Raw genomic sequence first — 18,967 nt, 5'->3', positions numbered from 1 at the left:
TGTCTGCCTTGCCGTTTAGAGGTCCGCCATTCAAATGTGTCTACACACTAAAGGTTGGACGGTAGAGGTAATCCACGGAAGGGTCCAGATCTCAGTTCGGTACATTTTTGTTATGTTTTGTGCATAAAGAGAACAACTTTTTCCTCTCTTAAAATGTTCTCTTAATTTTGCTTGTCAGCAAAATCTATTGTAGTGTACTGAATAGTATAACTTCATTTCAAGTGCAGTCATTCAAGCGACTATTTCGAATGGTACACTCTAAAAACAGTTGGGTCAAAAATAATGTCCAAAAGGGACGGCATAACGTGGGATGAGCGATTTCATTAAGTCACCAAATCTGACATTTTCGACCACATAACGGGCTTCAAATGTTAAGCATTTTTTTTCAGGATACAAACATAGGAGACGCTTGGTCATATTGTTTGTGTTTCCTTAAAGTGGAAGTCAACACAAAAATGTTCTTTACAGTAATATGTTCTATGCGCCTCCACTCGTGTAAACACGGCATTCTGATTAATATTGCATTTGTGGAATGAGTTAAGCAGCTAAATGCACCAGCCATCTCAGGGGGCAGCCATTTTGCCACTTAATGTCGAGTGAAAATGACATCACAGTTGCTCTGCTCAGGGCTCAGGTAACGACCAATCACGGCTCACCTGTTTTCTGAAGCCTAAAAAGTACGCGACATGTTTTAAGCAATACTTGCAAAGAGTAAAGTTTGTGTCAACAATTTTCACGGCCACATCGTCGTATCTTTCTGAAAAATACAACTCTCTCATCTCAAAAAGTTTTTTTTTCTCTATAAAATACGACTTCTTTTTCAATTTTTACGCTTGTAAAAATTCAAATTTCTTTCTCTGTAGCTAATGGTTATTTTTCTCTCCAGTGAGGCCTGTACTTCTTACTTCTTTAATGTTCACGAGTTAGCCGATTGACCCGGGAACACAGCCAGCGGGCAGCTGCTTTCACTTGCTACGCTAAGCTAACCTAAGCTAAGCAATTGCATTTGATCACTGGAGAAACATGAGGGTAATGTTTCCAAATTTCTATGCGACTCAGCCTCGTATTTGTCAATTGAGGACACACACTGAAGTGCACTTTTTGTTCTGCGTCTGATGTCGTGCTTTTGTTAATGCGCTAATTACCTGCTGTCATGTTTTTGTTTTGCGGCACACACTCGTGTTGCCTCCAAACGACTTCCCTCTTTATTTCTCCTTTGCACCAAATAACTCGCAGCCGTGAAGTGTTTAGTGCTGAGGAGGTGATTCACCACCGGGCTGACTCACTCAGCACCTCAAAATGTCCAAAGAATTTATTGAAAAATATTACAAACCACTACAACTTTTATGTTTTGAGTAGAAGTCATGAATGACTTCACAAATGCATTGCAGGGTGAAAAATCATAACCCCACCATCCACCCTCCACTCCCCCTATTCCTCCTCCCCTTCTTTAGGTCTCTTTCGGGAAACGTAGTCGATGATTCACGATAAAAAAAAAAAAAAAAACACACGCACAAACGTATGACACATGCTTGATCTTGGCCTTCTCTGGTTTTGATTTGTAGCCATTCAGGAGCCCCACCCCCCCTTTAAGCCCACCGTCAATGGCTTCCAGCTGGATGTTCTCCTGGGCGAGGAGGAGGAGGCGGCCTCGGCTGGCAGCGAGCCTCGACTTGCTCAATACTGCCCCCCAACCCTCCCCTCTTCTTCTTTATTTGTTTAATTGGTGGAAAAAGCCATAAAGTTGAAATGTTTAATTTGTGGCTGATGTCCAGTGTCTTTAATGACGACACAAGGTTAGGAGGTGAAGAAAGCAAGCGCTCCCAAAAGACGCTTATGAAGCCAAACAAGCTGTCCCGAAATACCCTCATGTTTCCTCACAGATTTCCTCTAACATTTCCTCGTTCCGCTCATAGATGCTGTGCCCTCACTTTTCACCCTCTCTAAACAGCCCTGTTGAAATCAGACAGTTCTGGGAATCCTGAGTCTGCCAACCAAGGGATAGCAGAATCGTTTTTTAATTTGAAAAATTGCATAAAAAAAAAAAAGACTTTCACTGTAAAAAATACTTTTAAATATACTACGAATATTGCAGGCAAAATAGTACCTTTAAAAAAATCACAACAACACAACAAATCCTGGCTAGCGCATTAGCCACAGTGTCATACAATAAGAATGTGCTTTTGATTTCCGTATTATGTAAATGTTTGTTTAATAAGGTGATTTAAATCCACCATGTATCGATAGCGCCTGTTATTGATTACAATTCATTCTAACTAGCGTTAGTAGGCTAACTTCAATTAGCTAACAATGTTATCTGATGCTAGCTATTACATTGCCATCATTTTTTGTCAGCATATTTTTGGCAAGATGCAACAGAGCTTAATGACTCGGAGGTCTGGATCCGGACCGCTGGCCTTGAGTTTGACACCTCAGCAACTTTTGAACTAAACGTCTCAACGCGCAACACGTAGCGAAACTTTGGCATCAGACGCCAGCACATACAAGTGAAGTCGTTTACAAACAAGCCTTTAATCACTAATGTGGTGGCTTAAGTATTTTTATGCCCTAAGTGACAGGGTCATTTAACGGCTGGCACCTGGATGTCAGACGGCGACTGGCGGATTTAATCTCGCCCGTTGAGGAGTCCTTTCAAGTTATCTCGTCAAGCGCAGCACTTTTTGCGCTTGCGGCGAGCGGCTAAATATAGACGCCGGCGGCGGTTCAACAGTGGGGGCGCTTCTGGGTAAATATTTCTCTTCATGGTAACACTTGTGTGCCCACTTTTTCCTGAACATTCAGCAGAAAAGTGGACGAGCGTCGGCCATGGCCGCAGGTGGCCTGAGCGGGTAAGAAGCGGAGCATGTGACAGCTGACTAAAAAGCGGGATAAAGGACAAACCGGAGACAAAAGATTTAAAGCAGGGGGCTGTCCATACTTTTTCCAAGGAGGGCCGCACACAGGAAAATTTGAGACTAGTGAGGCTACATAGGTTTTGTTCATTGGTTTCCATAGCTTTTCACAGGTCAACCTTTCAAGGGTGAAGTCAGAGGACAAGGTCAAAGCAAGGTCGAACACAAATTAGCAGAACTTTTCCCCATTTTTGAATCCAATTTTATCATGATTTCGATTTTGTTTTCTACCAATATTTAAAACATAATCGAAGAAAAACGAGAAATGTGCAGAACGGCGCAATGCGTTTACAAGTTCCCGACATTGTGAAAGTAACCTGAATGCACCATGTTGCTCGTGTAGCAAGCGTGCCACCCCAGTTGGAATTTAGTGTAACACTAAACGCACTACAAAAAGAATTACACACATTGTATATTTAAATACAAAACATGCTTCCTTTTTAAAATATCGTTAGCGCTAATGCTAAAGTCAATGGAGGATCCCATTCAAATGCTAACAAGAAATTAGCATTGACTCATCGGGCAATGTTCCCTCTAAGATGTGTGTGAGCAATTGTGCACTTGTCTCACCCTCTCTGTGCATACAATGACGCTAGTATTTCTACATTCATTCTTTCATTTCCACCCCAGTCTAATCTACAAACAGGACGCAACTTCAAACATGCAAAACCCTGAAAAGCTCACAATTTCTGCAATAGTTATCCGCTTGTCTATGAACTTTGGTGGAACCATCGAAGCAACGAAGGTTGACCTTGACTTTAAGAAGATTGTACAAAGTCAAAGTTTGCGAGGAAAATCAAATTCACAGTAAACCACATTGAATCATACCTCAAACAAAAGGCCTTGGTAAGGGGTTTCCCAATATGTAGTTATTTTGTCTATTTAACCATATACAACGGTGCAACAGCCCAAAATGTGTCATTTTGGCTTGAAAATGACCAAAACACTTGATTTTCACCACACAAGTTCTCTGCCACTTTGGACAGGCCAACATGGTGTTTTTAAAGTGACCCAAAAAGTCCTTAACATGAGCCCACATTTGACACAAAGGCTCCCGGTGTTAGTTTTCTTTTTTGTGTGTGTTTGTGGGACAGAGTGTTTACCCTGCAGGAGTGACGGCGATGACAGTCTGATGTCATCGAGGTCAGGGTTGAAAGTGGGAGGGGGAGGGCGTCTGTAGCCTGCCGACGGGAGGACGTGACGCTTTGTCACTCCTCATGAACGCTCGGTGCGTGTACGTGTGGTGTGTGTTGTGTTGTGTGTGCATGCAGGGGAAATCAGCTGACGTCTGTTAGAAGGCGCTTTGTGTCTTTGTAATTAGAATGACGATGAAGAAACTTGTTATACGCCTTGCACAATAATGTGACATCTGTGCTTAAGCCATTTTGTTGACAATGTAAGACACGTAAGTGTTTAGCTTACTTTTTTTTTGCATTTACACAGAATCTAAAGAAGGTGAGAAGTTGTTGTGCACTTTCACACTGTTTAAGCATCTGGAGTGATGTATGAAAATGAAAAGTTCAAATGCAAAAACAGACAACAGAAGTTACAGTAAAATGAGTGTTTTTTTAAATTTCTGGTTCTAGGTTAAAGCTAATCATTTTTATTTAGGATATTCTAAGTTCATATGTATTAAGCTATTAAGAGGCACATTTGGATAATAGCTACCGTATTTTTTTAATTATAAGTCGCAGTCTCAGTGAGCGGGTCTATTTTTGGAGGTTTCCATATATAGCACGCACTGGGTGATAACGCGCACTAGCGTATAAGGCGCATTATTGCACATTAAGGGGAACAAACCAGGACAGAAAATGAGTCAAACTTTAACTTCAATTCAACAGCCATACATAAGGTGCATCTTAAGTGCATTTTAAGAAAATTAAAGAATGTTAACTTATACTGAAAAGGCCTTTCAAAGACATTGTTCGGGGAATTTAATGACAAGACCAAGAAACTGAGTTCAAAAACAGACCCAAAATTAAAAAATAAAAAGTCAAAAATATGTAAAAGGGGTGGATTGCCCAAGTCATTCATAAATGAGATTAAAAAAAATTATATAATATATAATGTAAGATACATTTTCAGGAGGGGCGTCAATTATTCACACATTTTTACCATTCTCCTCGAGGCTCAGTTCCTAACGAGGATTCACTCTAATATCAACAACTGGAAAACAAAAAAACAAAAGCAATGGGCACTTTTTTCCCCCCCTTTAAATTTAGGCCTTGCCGGATGTCTGCACTTTTTCCAGTCCCGTTTGATCAGCCTGATGTAAGAAGATCCGTTCTTGACACACATTTTTATCTGCCAGTCACACAAGGTACCATTGAATCAATCTTGTTGATTAGATAACGCCACCGGCTTGCGCTTGTGATGCAACATTTTAGCACTTAGTCACATGTCCACTGCTCAAACGGCCTGGAGTAAACTTGTCTTCTTTTTACAAGTTTTTTTTTTTTTTTTTTTTTAACAAGCATCATCTGTCTCACCTCGTTAAACTGAGATTCAGCAAATATGTAGGTTAGCGACAACAATAGCCGCCAAACCGACTTGACCTAAGGTTTATGAGCACACGGGGCCAAGACATTGTGCATACGTGCAGCCATGTTCTCACATTTCCACCAGTGCCTCAACGCGGGCTGTGTGAGTTAACGAGAACTCGGTCAGGTGCTTTTATGGGAGGTCAGTGGACAGTCTGTGGTGGGAGGGCGGAACAAAAGTTGAATTTTACAAGAAAAAAGTCCGAGAATTTTGAGATTTTGTTTTGCTTTCAAGAATTCACATTGTCATTGTTTTAGGAAAGTTGCACGTTTGAGAAAACGCTTATGCATTTTTTTTTTTTTTTTAAATGTCAATTTAAGAAAAAGGTTGTATATACAGAGAATTTTTTTTTCGGGGAAAAACATACCTTTTTTTAAAGGTCTCATTGTTGAGTAAAAGTGGATTCTTTTCTAGAAAAAGTTATTAATTTGCGATTAAAGTAGTACACTTTCACAAAAAATGTCAGAGATTTCAGTAAAAAAAAAAAATTATTAAAGTTTTTTAAAAAAGGCTATTTTAAAGAAACAAAAAAGTATCTTATTTTTGATAAAAGTGTCATGATTGTTAAAAAAAGTATATACAGTATATATGTGTGTATATCTGCGACTGGCTGGCGACCAGTTCGGGGTGTAGTCTGCCTTCGCCCATTGACGGCTGGGATAGGCTCCAGCAACTCCCCGCGACCCTATATAGGATAAGCGGTTTAGAAGATGACATGACATGTGTGTGTGTGTGTGTATATATATATATATATATATATATATATATATATATAAAATTCTTGGGACCCCTATACATTGACTAGTCACGAATCGACTGTACCACCGCCAAATAGCCGCGCTTCAACTTTGTTAGCAATTGGTTGAATTCCTTTTAAGAGGACTCGGTTGGGCATCGGTGACATCGGACAGGTGTCCTACCGGTTGCTCCACTTATGCCCGTGGGCCCCGGCCCGGGTTCCGTGGCCTCAGAGGTCAGAGGGTTAATGGGGCAGAGTGGCGCCGGGCGGCCGTGCCCCAAATCCTGGGTGGATTTGGTAAACAGCGAAGCTGTCACTGCAGATTAATACGCTGAGGAGCCAGAACAGGCCCCGAGCACACGGGGGGGCTAATGGCTCCCAAGTCAACCATGAAAGTGGCTGTCTTCCCCATTCTCCTCTCTCTCTCATCCCCAAAGATAAGCCCCTCGCAAGGAGGAGAGGGGGAAGGTGATGAGCAAGCCAGAACAGCTTGAGTCAAGGATGATAATGGAATCGACACCTGATTCTGATTACATTGTTCCTCCCAGTAACGGGTCATGCTTTTGCTACCTGGGCCTTTATCCGACTTAATCCACCTCTTAGTACCAACGCAATCACGTTAGCTTCAATATGAGACAAAAAAAAAAAACCCGCAATGTGGAAGCTGTGTCACGTACATCATCCGGAGCAACCAATAAAATGAAAAAAACATGAAGGGCTCTATTTTCATAGACAGCTCTGGCAGGACGCAAACGATCCTGATTTTTGTGTAAGTGCCAGGCTCGTTTGCCAATTTGGCAGACAGGTCCGCACCTAGCCGGGCATTCCGTTGCAGTGAGGGAGTGTACTTGGAGAGGACGCGGAGAGTGACAATTTGGCGTTAGAAAGTCCATCGAAATTGACGCCTGCTCAGACCACGTTTAAATACGGCCACAAGGTAGACTGAAAAATTGAAGACAAAATGGAAAATTCTAACATTTAATAATTGTTTTGAAATAACTTCAACAACATTTGATCCCTCATTATGCATAGAAGAAATTGCTTAGATTGAGGCAAACAAAAATACAATGAAGAACAAAACACGAAATAAAATATATTTTAAAAATATATTTTTAAAAAATGGAATATTTTTTTCACAATTGAATGTTCATTGACAGTACTTTGTGTACAGTTCTATTTTTATTATATTTTGATGGGATAAATTGTAGACGCACACATTTAATGGAGATGTGCCAATGTTCAATTTCCATTGTGCGACGTTGATGCTTTGGGGGAGGGGGGGGGGGGGTATTCACTGGGGTTTATCAAGCGCCAGAGAAGCCCAACCGTCGGCTCTCCTCCGCGGGGGATCTTTTGGGACTTTTTCATGTTGCCAAAGAGGCCTGACAAGTGTGCGCTTTGCATGGCCGATGCACGGGCGGGCGCGGGTCGGGTGCGGAGGGGCTGTCCCCTCTCGCTCGGCATGCGGCTTTTTTGTGTACGCAGGATGTTGCGCGTTCACCAACTGCTCTGCTGCACAACGGCGTGCGAATAACGCTGTGTTTTCCCTCCGAGTTCAAAGCAATGTGCGACCTTGAACTTTATTTACAGTGCATCCGGAAAGTATTCACAGCGCTTCACTTTTTCCACATTTTGTTATGCTGCGCACTTTGAAACCCAAACCATCAAAATCCAGTATATTTTTTCATTGAAGTTATTTTTGTAGAAATTCTCTCACGCATTTCGTAAACAGAGTTGAGCTTCCATGACATGGAGGACGACTTCGCAAAAGTAAGCGTTAACATATATATATAAATAAATAAATAAAAAAAATCCAGGTTTTAACACCGTTGGCAAAACATACGTGAGCGCTGCATACTGCCCTCATCAAATGGACGGAGTGAGACAAAAAAATCCTGAGCACTTCTTCTAATCCTGCTTCTACTAACTTCCGGTAATAACAGAAGCGCATATACTGACATGACAGACATGCGCGGTAAAGACGGTTCGTTCCAAAATTTCGAAATAAGTGTTTTCATGCGCGCCGATTGGATTATCAATCGACATTAACCACCACCCTCGTTCGGAACAAAATCGGAACGGGCTTGATTGGATCAGAATATTCCAAATGGGGTGTGCACATGAAGCATTTTTATTCCGATTAGGTTTTTAATCCATATGTGTCCATGTAAACGTAGCCAGTGTGGAGTAAGCATTTTTGACCGGGCTATGCCGTTCGAACGTCCTGCAAAGTTGTTCGGACCTACTGCAGCACGCTCAAATGACATATCCCAGTCAAAAATGTTTACGCCACGTTCGTGGACCACTAACCCGCACACAATGCGACCTTCAAAGTCGCGCACCATTTTGTGTACCCTTCCCCAGATCTGTGCCTCCAAGGTCTACACAGACAATCGCTTTGACTTCATGCTCCATTTGTGCTCTGTCAACTGTGGGACCTCGTATGGACAGGTGTGCGCCTTTCCAAATCATGTCCAATTACCTAAATTTCCCACAGGTGACTCCAATCCATTGTCAAGGATGATCAGTGGAAACAGGATGCACCTGAGCTCAATTTCGAGTTTTGTGGCCAAGGCTGTGAATACTTATGTGCATGTGATGTCTTTATTTTAATACAGTTGGGGGGAGGAAACAAAACAAAACAAAAAACACGTTTTTCACATTGTTCTAATGGGATGTCGCGTGTAGAAAGTTGAGGAAAAAAAGTTTTTAATCCAGTTTGGAATTAGGCTGTAACATAATGTGGAAAAAGTGAAGCACTGTGAATAATATGCGGATGCACTTTATCTCCTTCATAGCGTGATTTGAAAGCAGGCAGACAAACAGACAAGTGTGAGTCAAAATTGCTCAGTCCTCTGGTTTCACTTCCTTTCCCCTTGCGCCGCGAGTGTCCTTTGGTAACCTCTCTTTACCGCAAGAATACACTCACTCAAAGGGCTGGGCGATACGGCCTTAAAATAAATTCTCAAATTTTGGCTCGCAAATTTCTTTTTCATCTATTTTTCCCCTTTTGCATATAGAAAAAAAACAAATGAAAAAGGCAATTTTAGATTTTTTTTCTTTTTACTTTTTGCCATATTTGCTGTTTTTTTTTTCCGCAGCATGAATTTGCTTCCACCTACTCAGAGCTAATAGCAGCACGATGATCTAGTGGTTGGCACGTGCACTGAGGTTCAGGATTCAAATCTGACCTTCACTTTCCAGTGGCGTTTGCGTGTTCTCTCTTTTCTTGCGTATGTTTTTTTTCTTGGGTGTTGTGGTCTGGGGGCAGCATTAAATACGAAATGTTGCAGTAAAGTGGAGATTCGGGGCAACAAGAAAACAGGACGCTGCAGCAAATGAGAATTGCTAACAAACAACGGAAGAGAAAAACGTTTCACTGTATTTCCTTCTAAGGAGAGCCATTTGATCCAAGAGGAGACTAAGGGTAGCAAGACAAATAAAACGCTGCAGTAAAGTGGAGAATGAGGGCAACAAGAAAACAGGGCTTGGCTGCAACGGAGAGGAGAATCACTAGTAGATAACAACCGAAGAAAACTAGAATTCTCTATAGCAAATACTTGGGAGATTAATTTGATCCAAGATGGGATTGAGGACAACAAGACAATGGAGCGCTGAAGTTAAATGGAGACTAAGGGCAGCAAGAAAACAGGGCGCTGCAGCAAAGAAGAACAAGATTTGCAACAACAGCAACGCAAGTTAGGGAAGGTCTCATGTATTTACTTCCAAGGAGATTAATTGTATCCAAGATGAGACTGAGGGCAGAAAGAAAACTGGAACATTGCACCAAAGTGGAGACTGAGGGCAGCAAGAAAATGTAACACAAGAGACTCACTAACCAACAACAATAGGAGGAGAAGGACAGTCTTGTGTCTTTACTGCTAAGGAGATTTATTGTATCCAAGTTGAGACTGAGGGCAGAAAGAAAATGGGAGTACTGCAGTAAAGTGGAAATTTGGGGCAACGTGAGAATGTTACACAAGTGACTTGCTAACAAACAACAAAAATAGAGAACGAGGGCCATATGTATTTACTTCGAAGGAGATAAATTGTACTCAAGAGAAGACGCAGACCAACTGGTAAAGTGGAGACTGAGAGCAGCAAAAAAAAAAAAAAAAAAAAGATACTAATGGTTTACATCAAACAAAAATAGAATTCATTGTGTGCTCCAATGGGATGTTAAGTGTACTGTTCTCATTGCTTCAAAGACCCCCATGCCCCTCCTCCGTGTCCCCTTCCTTCTCCGTTGTCGGTTGCCCTGCGGGGGGCGGGGGCTCCAATGCCCCCTCAACCCCCCCCCCCACCATCTTGGTGCGTACGCCCATTGTCGTCTTCCTCACAATCGGAACTTTGATGTGGAAGCGCTGCGCCTCTTCTTTCTGCTCGTATTTCTTGGCCCGTTGCAATATTACCAGCCCGGCCGATTAGGGATAGAGCAGGAAATGAAAGCTAACCAAGTGAACGGGGGAAGGGGGGGGGGCTGGGGGGGCTCTTGTTTATTTCCTTATTAAAAGGCCTTGGGGATGTTCTGAGATGAGAGGCCTTTAAAAGATTGTTTTTTGATGGGGACGGGGTTGGGTAGGGTGTTTGCTCTAATAGAACCCTGCCAAATGGACCCCATAGTCTCCACTTTGCTGTAGCCCTCTGTTTTATTTCTTGCTGGATCAATCCAGTCTTAGATCAAATTGATCGCCCAAAGCCCTCCTTCTCTTGTTGTCCTTAGTTTGCACGGTGCTGCAGTGCTTTTTTTCATGTTGCCCTTAGTCTCATTTTGGATAACATTATTCTCTTGAGCAGTTAATACCATGAATTTTTCTCTTTGTTTTTGTTTGTGAACATGTTCTGTTCTTCTATGCCGTAGCAACTTAGTTTTTACTGTCCACAGTCTCCACTTTGCTGCAGCGCTGCGTTTTCCTTGTTGAATTCTCTCTCATCTTGGATATAATTAATCTTGTATTAAGAAAATTGATGTGACCCTCTGTTATTCTGTCATTAGTCTCGGTTCACTTAATTTTACTGTTGCCTTTAGTCTCCAATTTTCTGCAGTGCTCCTTTTTTATGCTGCCCTCAGTCTCATCTTGGATAAAGGGTATTTCTGTAGACGTAAATTCATAAGACTGTTGTTGTCTTCTGTTTTTTTTTAGCGAGTCTTGTTCTCATTTGTTGCAGCACTCCATTCTCTTGTTGCCCTTAGTATCCACTTTACTGCAGCGCGTCATTTTTCTTGTTGCCCTGAATCTCCACTTTGCTCGAGCACTATGATGGGTTTCGTAGCTTCTCAAGAGGAAAGCCAGACAGCCGCGGCCACTATTTGCTGAAATACTTTACGCTATGAGATGGGCCTTTGACCGATTTTATTTATTTTATCTTATTTTTTCGGATATTGTTCCACTACCGCCTTGGAGCAGGTTACTCGCAGGATTCTTGAGGCTCACTGTTGTAATCATTTCAGGCCTGAATGATGGGAACCGTCGGGAGGGGGGCGGTTAGCGGGTCAGTAAGGAGCCTGTCCAAGCCTTTCTGGAGTCTGTCAGATCAATATATTGTATGGCAAGTGACTGATCTCCTCTGCCGTCCTGCTTTTTGATGAAAAGACAGCCCCACCCTCGCCCCCTCCCATTTCCTTCTCTCCGGACCCTCCGTCCCAATCGGCCGATGCGCCACTGAGCGTCTATACAAGTCTGGATCCTCACAGGGTTTCCATTGTCTCCCGATCTGGCCCTCTGCCAAGAACACAGCCTGAAAACTTGACCACAATCTCATCTTTTCTTTTGCTCTGCTCATACCACCCCCCCCCCCTTTTCTTTTCTTCTTCTTTACGCCTGAGGTTATTTACCCGCCATTGAGAGTTCTTGGCGGCAGGAAGGGTGGTCAGTGTGTGCTGATTCACCGATATTGTGCGGAGGTATTTTTATAGTTGAGTCACAAGCATTCACATAGAACACAGCACATTCTGGGCTCCACCTTCAATTGTCAAAACAATTCCACAATTGGAATAATGGAGGGGGAAAAAAATAAACCCCACTCTGGGTCATTGCATAGCTTTGTTGGTGCCCTCAGTCTCTGCTTTGCTGCAATGCTCAGTTTTCTTGCTGCCCACAGACCCTGCTTTGTGTTTTCTTGTTGCCCTCAGTCTCCTCCTTGCTGCAGTGCTCCATTTTCTTCCTGCCCACCGTTTCCAATCGGCTTCAGCTGTCAGTCTGCATTTCACTGCAGCTCCCTTCATTTTCTTGTTGCCCTCAGTCTCCATGTCGCTACGGACATTTCTCCCATTTTTGCTGCCTTCAATTTCCACTTTGTTGAGCATCATTTTTTTTTTTTTTGCGACAGCAGTCCATTTTTTGGGGGGGCCCTCAGATTCCACGTTGCTGCAAAGCTCCATGTTCTTGTTACTCTCACATTTGTTGTTTGTTAGTGTGGCTCTTTCTCCTTGCTGCAGCCAAAAGGAGGAATTTTAATGAAAAAACCCTGGCCAGCTTCACTCCCCAAACGAAATTTTTATTCCACCCTGCATCCCTCTTTTAAAAAAGTCTCCATCCATCCCGTCGTCAGCTCAGCTTCCCAGCGCGGGGTGAGGCATGTAAATCCGGGCCCCTCCGAGCGAGCGGCAGGCCCCGGAGAAAATAAATCTGTCCGGGGTTCACTGCGAGTTCAGCCAAGCCGCAACTCTCCTGCTCTCTCCCCCGTTCTCTGCGATCTCTTCGCCGTCACTCGTCAGATCGCAAAAACCGACGCCGCTAATGTCTTCAACGATGCTCGCGTGGGTGATGTCATCGATAACGAACGTGGGAAGCGAGTGGGATGGTCGCCTCTAACATATGTTGTGACTCTTCTGAGACCCATCCAGTTTCTGTGGGGTTTAGTTTCTTTGTTTCAAGAGCTAATCCAGAAACCAGAAAGCCCCCCTTCAATTTTATGCTATGTTATACACTACCAAGTCTTATATACATCGACTCATGGCCTAGATGTCAAAGTCGTTGCTAAGGAAGTTAGCATCCACAGGTTAACTGCTCATTTCATTTCAGACGCTAAACAAGACAGCATCACTTACCGATGAATGTGAAAGTCCTGCGGTTTAGTTCAAGTGTGTAGCCCAAAAGTTGATCCTATGTTAGGCATCTTTAGTGATGGTTAGCGTCCATGTTTACAACTTTCATTCGTTCTTGATTCTTTGAATGAAAAATAAAATGCCTCCCTCAAATCAGAACTGACGATACCTGTAGCTACCTCACTTCACATACGCTATTGTTCGCAGAGGTGGGCATTCCATCAGACCAACGGACCGGTCCGTTTTGCTGACGATAGATGGGAAACTTGAAAAAAAAGGATGGACTAAGCGCAGATTGAAGTGGATTTTTGTCCATCTGTGTAATCATCAATAACCTGCTCCAAACGGACCTCACAGTCCATAATTGACAACCTACAAATATACAAACGTTAAAAAGTAAATTTTCCAATGTCCCTTTTAATATAAATCGGATTCCTGTTTAAATACCTAAGCGAGGAAGAATGGGCGTGCGGAGACTTGGCCGATCTACGCGCATCAACTTCAGCTCTAAGGAGATGTTGTCATCGCTGGTCATTCGCAATGATGCAAGTGACGCTGGGAAAAAATATACACACCAAAAAAAATAAAAATGGCCCGCTTCCAATGAATCCAATCTGGACGGAGCAGAGAGAGCTCTGCGTCCGACGGGTGGACAGCGTCAGTGTGAGTGTGTGTTGACATAGCTAAATCCTCCCCTCTGATCTGGCTGTTTATCAGGAATGGACAGATAGTTTTGAGAAAGAAGAGGAGAAGGAGGAGGATGGACGCTCACTGAGTTTTTCCAGACGTTTCAATGAAGACTGCTGTGTTCTGAAGCTAAAAGCCCCTCAGCGCCTTTGACCTGAGACACGGCATCTCAAAAGCAACAATCAGAGAGGCCACACTCAACTAGTGGTTGGGGCGTCTGCCTCACAGTTCTGAGGTTTGGGGTTAGAATCTTCTGGCTTTCCTGTGTTAAGTTTGCAAGTTTGAGGTGACTCGGTCCAAATTTTTAATGAACATATAAAAATAGAGGAGCTGGAGAAACCTATGTGACTCAGTTATTTAAATTGGTCAGAAATCTGAATGAAAACAGATCAATTCTGGCTCTGGAAAATGCTGTGCAACAGCCCGCATTATCATGTGACTCAGTCAAAAATTGAAATCAACACAGATGAATGCAGGTTCAGGATCAGGCTTTGCGGCGGTCCAGGTGCTCTGAAAAAAATCTCAACTGTCCATCAGAAATTGGAATTGCAGGTTGGGGATTAAGCTCTTTTGATCAGGGAAAATTAAAAGATGAACAAATTATGGCTGGAGTTGAATGTGGTGGTCCACATTGCCAGGTGACACGGTCAAAAATCGCAACAACCCCAGACAAATAGACTCTCTGGATAAAGCTATGCAATCATCCACACTGCGAAGTGACTCATGAAAAAGTCAACACTCGAAAAGGAGAGTCTGGCTAAAGATATGCGACAGTCCGCAAAGTAAGACTAATCCAAATAAACGACATCGATACAATCCAGAAATGCTGACCTAAGCTAACGCAGCTACAGGTTTGTTGCTTTAGCAGTGTTGCTCCTTGTCCTCTGTTTTCATTGTCAAACGACCCATATGCTACGTTAGCTTAGCATTGGCATTTGCTTTGCATGATGCTTCCAGTTCCAGTAAATCTTGTCGTCTTGTCTTTGGCCTGTGGACAAAGCCCATCTCTTTAATATTCTTGATGGCTGGCCGACAAGTTTTGTGTGTTCTTTGCAGCCCGTTGAGCTCCTTTATCCCTGGCATAGAAGGGCAGGCTGCAATTCTAAGGACCCACAAGCTTCTACTTGTGCCTAGACGGGTTGTTCAAAATGGTTTCACACCAAACTTTGCTCTCCCTTATTAGAGATAGCATACAACAACACTTGATGCCGCTAAGAAACATGTACTTTAACTTGCTGTTTGGATTTTATTCTGCAGCCCATTTAGGCAGAACAACATCACTTTTACTTACATGGGCTTTAATAAGTGTAATAGTGTACTTTTTTTTAGCAGTGCATTTGTTAATAATTTGACTGTTTATGCCTTTAGTTTGCATGTATTCTGCAGCCCGTTTAGTCATCCAACTAGTGACTAACTTGCCTCTGCTTATCAGTGCACAACATAACAGTTGTTGATATGATTTTAGTCAGCGTAATCAGTTTTCCTTTATTGAACCAAGACATATTGTGTGAATTTTACTGCCTAGACGTTCCGTTTGAGTTTATCGTGCAACCCATTTAGGTGACTAATGAGTGTATTCCTACCTCTGCTTGTCATTAACATATCCATTTTATACATTTGTATATATTGTATACATTTATATACCTCTTTTTTTAATCGTAAATGTGGCAGGAATTTGACTGTTTACTGCCTATTTGCATTTATTCTGCAAATAGTGGCTAACTTTTCTCTGGTTGTCACAACCCTGAATAACCTTTGTTGATGTAAACTTGAATCAGTGCAAACAGTTTTCTCTTTATTGAACAGTATATGACGTAGGAGTTCTACTGTTTATACTCCCCTTTTTCATTAATCCTGCACCCTATATAGGCGGCCTTTACGTAAATTACTTGTCTTGTCTTGCACTTGTCTCTGGCAGTCACTTTAAATTAGTTCCTCTTCTTTAACAGTAATTATTGTAGAAGCAATTTTATTGTTTACACAACCGATTTTCTTTCACTCTGCAGCCTGTTTAGGCAGCCAACTAGTGACTTATTTGCTTCTGGTTCTCACAACATAACGTAACATTTCTCGATACAAAGAAATCAAACGTGAGTGTCAAAATTCCCAACAATCCAAAATGGAAGTGACAAGAAAGGGTGCGGAGCCCACCACGACAAACACAATCAAACAGGTTTGATTCCATTGCCTAATCCGCTGAGCGCTAATTTCGTGTCGCATCCTCCGACGGTGAATGCCCGACTGTGTTTGGCCCGGCGTGGCCCCTCGACTCGCGTCCTTGATCCCCATCGCCCCCCCCCGGCCCCCCCTCCCCTCGTTATGCCGAGCTAAGCCCCCCGTGCAACAGGACGAACTGCAGGCCCCCCCTAATCAGCTCATTTGGAGCAGATCAATGGCACTGATGACAAGGGCCTGAGCCCAGACTGTGGCCCAAATGAGGCCCGAACAAAACACCCTTCTTAAGCGATGGCCTTGGAGCAAATAACCCCCCCAAACCCCCGGGTGAAAAGGTCAGGAGGTTGATGACCCTAGGTGGGGGCGGTTCGGCGGAGGGGGTGTCCGAGGTGGAGAGGGCGACGGAGGGTGGGTTAGGTTGGGGGGGGGGCGTCTCTGGTGTCCCCGCTGGTGGGCCAGCTGAACAAACAGGCGAGGGGGGAACAAGGCCGGACTTGAGAAGCGCGAGTGGTGCGGGCCGGCTTTCAGAAGAACACGGACAGCGCTGGCCGCGACACTGAGCCGTATTCTTCCGACCCAAACAGAAGAACAACACACATACCGGAGTGCCACTGAACCCACGTACGCACACACACACACACACACACAGTTGTAAACAACTCTGAGCAGGGGTCGCATACACACACACACAGAGTTGTGTCACAATGTTCTCACGGGGCCATCTAATGACATCCAATTCACTGTCAGAGAGGAATTAACAGAACAATGCGTTGATTATTGTACTTGGCCATGTCTAATACAATGACAAGAAGCCAAAAGCTTCAGAGATTCGTCAAATTGACCAAATCATATAACTCAATGTTCGGTCTATGTGAATGCTACAGCAAAGTGGAAACGGAGGGCAGCAGGGGAAAAAAAGAGGGCTACAGACAAAAAAATGACTGCTGCAGCAAAGTGGAGATTGGGGACAGCCCCCCCAAAAAAGACAAAAAAAAAGCTAAGTGGATACTTATGGCAATAAAAAAAAATCAGACAGGTGCAGCATAATGGAGACTGAGGGCAACAAAAAAATCTGACTGTTGCAGCAAAGTGGAGACTGAGGGCAGCAAGAAAATAGCTGCTGCAGCAAAGTGGAGAGTGAGGACAGCAAAAAAAAAACAGACTGTTGCAGCAAAGTGGGGATTGGAAGCAGCAAGAAAATATGTTTGCAGAAAAGTAGAGACTTAGGGCAGCAAAAAACGGACTTGTGCAGCGAAGTGGAGTGTGGGGCAGCAATAAAACGGAGCGCTGCAGCAAAGTGGAGAATGAGTGAAACAAGAAAACGGCGCTCCAGGAAATAGGCCACCGAGGACAATTTCAAGACAACAAACTGTTAAAAATTTAAGTTGGCCAATTCAATTAAATATTTTAAAGTTTTGCTGTTGTGAAAATCGTCTTGCCCGCATTTCACAACAAAGGAATACAATTTTACAGAACTGTGTTGTCCCCCCCCAAATTAAAGATGGAAGGAAAAACAACTCAGCTCAGTTTTGCTAACAAACATTGTAACCAGAAATGTCAATATAGAATTTAATTTAATTTAAATTTATATAATTTAAAGTGTTCCAACTTAAGTTACAGTTTTAGCGCAAAAAACACAAGTTGTGTTTTTTTTTTTTTTACAGTGTACAAAATAAGGGCAGGCGAAAAGGTGCAATTTGAAAGTGTTTGCTCCTTGGCGGTGGTAATAATGTTAACGTGCAGGAGCCTGTATTGCCCTGTGAGGCATGCACGTGTGCGTCAAAGGTTAAGGTCCATCGCTGCCAGCTTGTGATGATGTGAGTCAGGACGACTCTGTCCGTCCACATCCCCATCGCCCAGATTCACCAGACCCCCACCGGCAGGGGCTTCCTTCACTTGACAAGAAGAAGAAAAAGAAGAAGAAGAAGGAGGCCTCTTGTGGCCGTCTGTCTTCAATCAGCCCACCAAACCACGCCCACCCGGGCCCCCACGCCACACCGCCACCCACCGCCCTTCTAATCCGCACCACATGGATGACAAAACCGGGAGGAATTAACGGGAAATGATTCAGGGCTGGAACTAAAGCCGCGCAGGAACACGCACTGCAAGTTTTTTTGCGCACTCCCCTCCCCACCCCCGTCCATTGTTCCTCAATCTTATAAATCATCCACGCCGACACCTGATACCTGGGCCCATTTGTCACCCGTGTTTACGTCTGAGAAGGGACGCTAACCCCCAAGAGGGTGGGTGGGTGCTGTCGGGACGTGAGGGGGCTGAGCATGGGGGTGGCCGCCCTAAGGAAACACAAGTTTCATCATGTCCCTCAGAGAGACGCGGCGGACACAAGCAATATTCATTTCACTTCAAGTTGGACAATAACAACATAGTTCGGAACTGACACGATGTGTTTTCCTGCACCGTCTGGGGCGTTATTGAAGATTCTCATGTGGGACATTATTGAATATTTTGAAAAGATCTCCTGTGGGACATTATTAAACGCTTTAAAAGGGAACTCTTTTTGAACAGTATGAAATGTTTAACAAAGCTCTCATGGTGAACATTTAAAAATGTTTGATAAAGCGCTCATTGTGGGGCATAGTTAAAAAAAATAATGATTTAAATTTCTTATATCTTATTATTCAATGTTAAAATTTTAGGGCATTTTTAATCTTTTAAAAAGATCTCTTATAAGACATTATTAAATCTATTTTATCTGATGCTCAGATGGGACATTAATAGATGTTCTTAAAACAAGCTTTCATCTTGGACATTATTCATTAAAAAAAGATTATCATGAGGACATTAGTAAATGATTAAAAGCTCTCGTGGTGGACATTATTAAATGCTTAAAAAGAGCTAATGTTG

General features: G+C 43.1%; 1 long non-coding RNA gene across 3 annotated transcripts in view; it reads left to right on the top strand.

Moving 5' to 3' along the window:
- The window catches only part of LOC147137142 (uncharacterized), a 53,725-nt gene that overhangs the window by 23,779 nt on the left and 10,979 nt on the right, over positions 1-18,967 (top strand). Inside the window, exon 4 of one of the 3 annotated variants that reach the window (XR_015089323.1) lies at positions 1,566-1,693. The exons of the other annotated variants lie outside the window; for them this stretch is intronic. This is a non-coding gene — a long non-coding RNA (uncharacterized LOC147137142). Of the gene's footprint in view, positions 1-1,565; positions 1,694-18,967 lie in introns of those variants that run through there. 3 annotated transcript variants of the gene reach the window in all.

The sequence above is a fragment of the Filicampus tigris genome, chromosome 13, assembly GCF_054856515.1.
Source record: "Filicampus tigris isolate MCC_2025a chromosome 13, RoL_Ftig_1.0, whole genome shotgun sequence".
NCBI classification, from domain to species: domain Eukaryota; kingdom Metazoa; phylum Chordata; class Actinopteri; order Syngnathiformes; family Syngnathidae; genus Filicampus; species Filicampus tigris.
The sequence above is the reverse complement of the archived record's forward strand: the minus strand, read 5'-3'. Positions and strand labels throughout refer to the sequence as shown.